The following is a 4611-nucleotide window of genomic DNA, read 5'->3' on the forward strand; positions in this document are numbered from 1 at the left end:
CAGCACCAGATCTTACGCTTGACCAACAATGGACGTGACTTGGATGTATCCCAACAATGGACGTGACTTGGATGTATCTCTCGCAAACTAGAACGATTTTCAGTCTTTAAATGTTAGACAAAATGATCCTCTGGTGTGTTGATTATGTGAGATCAGACATGAATCTATGATAGAAAATGTCAATATTGTAGATGCGTACATATTGTAGACTCATAGATAATGCTACGATCATTTCATCGACCCTGTGACAATACGAGTCAAACACGGATGCCCATACAGGCACAGGCACAGGCTTCCCATTGCCACTGAAATTAATTCCATTGCTTTGCTGTCGGAGTGTGTCATCGGATACGCACACATAAGTATAAAGATGTAAAATGGCATAATCCAGCCATCCAACCATCTTATTAAAGCACATCTAAATATTATTTTTTTCATTCCACCCAGAGGAGAAAAGAATGTTAGCACTATCTATTCACAGGAGGTGAAAATTAAGGCAGTTTCCGTCTGGAAGCCACCCAAGCTTGTCAGGACACGGACTGCAGTTTTATGTCATGTCATTTATCTGCAGTTTATATTTTCTATGACCGCATTGTCTCTTTCAAGAACCTTTGGAAAACATACACGCTGTACAAACAGCCACCTCTTGTCCCGTGGCGTAACTAGGAAATGCTCATGTTTTTCTAACAGTCACAGCATCATAATGATCCAGACACACTTCATTTTTTATTCCTATTTAAATAGATATTTATTTAATAACACAGGCAACACTCAGAGAGAGTGGAATCCACGTGGAAAGATAGGAGCATATAGAAAAATGGAAGGATGCGGGGTGAATGACAAAAACGGATCGAGGGATGCCCTCTCTTCGTCCGCCGTAAAGCACATCGAGGCAAATCAACACCCATGGATCACAACCCTTTTCATTACAGTTTAACAGGCACCGCACTTTCTATTTTTCACCTCAACAAAATCTTTGATGTAAAGTTCCATAATAAAAAGAATAATAATGGTTTTCACCATGGCCACAGGTTAATGGTTTGGATCTTAGATGGGACTGGATGGATGAGAGTGGAGGCAGCAGCAGCCAACGACCTGGTGGTCCTGTAAAGGTGGGTTCAGATTAGGCTTGTCTGTAGGCCTCAGAAGAAATATTTAGAATTGTATGTTATTATAAAAAAGGATACCGTTGGATAACAACATCGGTAGTGTATGCCGTGCAATAACTGCACAAACAGTATGCTCAACATGTTGGTCATTTGAACCGTACCCACGTTATTGACCATTCTACAGCTGGTTATATAGAAACACACATAACACACTCACACACTGAGCCACAAAAATGGCTGACATCATGTGAGTGTAGGCATGCTGTGAGTGTGTTTATTAAATTGCAAATCAGGGCGGCAAATTGAAAAAGCCCTTGCTCTTGTCATATAGATTTTCCCCCCATCAATCCCACCCTTCACCCCTCTTCCCCCATCTATCCCCTGGCCTCCCCTAGCATGAGGGCACACAGCAGGAATTATAGCTCAGTGAAGTGCGGTGGCAAAGCCCGGGAGATTCATAGACAGTTGAAATGATAAAGTCCGGTCCAGGAGAAGCGCTACCGGTGCAATAACAGCCAGAGAGTCACAATAAAGTTCAGTTTAATGACAAGCACAAATAACGTGAACATTTGACTGGGGCGCTGAACCCTTGCTTCAGGATCGCATCTGATATATTAGTGGGCAACTGACCGTGACTGCCGGGCGATTGTGCTGCTTGCCACGGAGGCGTGGGCCGCGGTGATACATGCGGCAAGGTGGCAGGTGTCCATTTTATAGAGTTATTCACTCGGAAATGCTGCTGGAGTGGACACTGGAAGTTGGCTGGGCCATGGAGGGTGGAGGGGGCCTGGTTACATTATTGTTATTGCACAGCTGATATCTCCCAGACCCTGGCCCTGTTCCACACGTGCCCCGCTGGACCTCTGGCTGGCTCAGCACCACTGCAGTGCAGTAGTCTAGTACAACAAACGCTAACAGGCTAACGGATAGTCTCTGAGGTGATAACCAACCTGATACGCTAACATGATAATGGCTAGTCTCTGAGATGCAGCTAGCCAAGTGCGCTAGCAGACTTATAGTGTCTGAGGTGATAACCAACCAGCTGTGGACAGGGGAGCCTGGCCTGACTAGCATCCTAGGCTGGGCTGGGGCACTTTGGTTGGTTAAACGACACCCAGAGAAAAATGACAGGGGCTTCAGCTTTTGGTCACTGTGTACCGGTCTGGTCTGTGTTTACAGGGCTGCCCATTTTAGACAAGCCTCATGTAAAAAACATATTATGTTTTCCCCTGAATCAATTTGCTGACCACATCATCTAGCAGTGTCCTGATACACCTGGTTAAATTACCAATGATGACAAAGTCTGAACCACAGAGATACAACTAGATTATTTAGATCAGTGGTTGTCAACTGGTTTTGCCTCGGGACGCAAATTAAACCAGGTTGTCTGTCGCGATGCAATATCCGCATCACAATATTATTTTTGCCAAAATGCAATCTGGAAAAATGTTTCATCTTAGATTGATAGTAAATGTACCAATTATATGAGAAGGGAAGACAGTCCCATCTTTCCCATTGTCAATAATTCCATTTGCCTATATTCTTGATGAAGACCACAAAATCAATCAAATCCACTAAATAGCTGCACTGCTAATAACTCCTATGGGAAAAACTGTGATTGAAGAACATTTTTGAAGAGGTTAAATTATTTAAAAAATATATAGATTAGTTGTCATTTCTACATACTTTCTATCTGGTTTTATTCGGTTAAGTTCGGACATTTTTTATTTGATTTAATTTTTCTTTACTCAGATACTCAACCCATTCAAAACCTCCCGAGACCCAAACCAATTGAGAATCGCTGATTTAGATGATCTATTTCTACGTTCTGAACATCCTCGCTGAAGCGGGATCACACATGATCATGTGAAAAACAATGGGACATAACAATATTAAATTTGCTCCAACACTCGTTTATCACACGCTTATTGTCACCTACTTAACCATAGTGAGTGATGATGGCTGGCTGGCCATGGCCTATGGTGTAGCTGATGGGCTGATAGGCTGGGGTAGGAGATGGAGTGTCGGGCAGCTGGTCGCTTGGTGGTGAAATAGCGGATCAGGACTGGCTGAGTGTTGTGAGGACCAGCGGGAGAGACGACCACTGAGAGATGGACGATGGTGTGGCGCACCGGATAGTTTTCCCACAAATCAATCACTGCGTCCTTAACAGTATTTCACCTATGATTATTAGTTCGCATGAACATTTTGGTTTATGAGTACAGGGAAAAGACAATGCAGATATCCAGAAAGAGTGAAATAAGCCACAATAAAGCCTATGAATCATCCCTTTTGGGATGAACCCAGCACTATAGACTCTAACAAGGGACACTAAGCGACCACCCTCTGCTATGCTAGTTGTTGCCACGTTTTCTGTTTACACGGGCTAAAAGAGCTCATTTAGCGCGGCCATTGTTGAACGTGGCCCTCAATGCAGATCAATTTGAAGGGCCATTATCCAAGGAGAACGTCAGAGACAAAAGGAAGACAGCTAGTGACAAATGATCCAGCCCATAGTAGCCCATAAGACACGCTTACCATGCTAACAACGTGGTGGGCAAAATGGACTCCACCCCCCGTTGAAAACAAACAATGTGCTTCCTATTAATCATCGTTGATACGTGTCACCATTATCCCTCAATGAATGGCTATCCAGACCTCCCGGCGGACACCAACATGACAATTCAACATGGTGCAACGCAAATCCACTGAGAGATAGACTAGAGCATATTTCAATTTCTAAATGGTAATGGGCACAAAATAATAAACGGATTGTGTCATCATCCTCATGTCATCTGGAGGACTAGAACAAAAATGGCGTTTGTGGAAAATGGCACTGAGTGTTGGTGATGAGGGAGATGGTGGTGGTGTCTGGGTAACCTTGCAGGTACACTGTTGTGATTATTCTGTACAGGTTGGGATAATGTTGGGCCCTGGGGGACAGAGAGGAGCTGATTGGTGATTAGAGATATAATTAAGAGCAGCTTTGACATGGCCCCTCCCCCCTTCCTCCCCCCTCATACTCCCCCAGTCTCCCCCGTGTCCCCCACCTCCCCTAAGAGCCCTCAAGGCCACTTCTCATCTGTGTTTATGGCTCTTCACCCTATTATCCCACAACAAAAGGGAGCTTCGCCACACAAACCCCAGCCAGCTGCCTGCCTGCCTGCCTGCCTGCCTGCCTGCCTGCCTGCATGCCTGGCTGCCTGCCTAGCTACCACCACTGCCCTGGAATACACTGGTGCTCTCCACTGACAATAAAAAGAAACTTGAGATTAAACAAAAAAGTTACACCATATTTGCTCAGACTAACTATGATGAAAGGCAATGAAGACAAGGGCTCCTCATGTAGGTATCAATATAAATATTACTGGAAGGTCAATTAATATGTAAATTAACTCCTCCATTTAATTAGCTATTTAACTATTTTCCGAGGCATGGACATATTAAATCATGCTTAAAGACCCCTCTAACTAGGCTCCTGACAATAGTGCTAGGGAGTCGA

This window comes from Salvelinus alpinus, chromosome 6 (genome assembly GCF_045679555.1).
Source record: "Salvelinus alpinus chromosome 6, SLU_Salpinus.1, whole genome shotgun sequence".
NCBI lineage: Eukaryota > Metazoa > Chordata > Actinopteri > Salmoniformes > Salmonidae > Salvelinus > Salvelinus alpinus.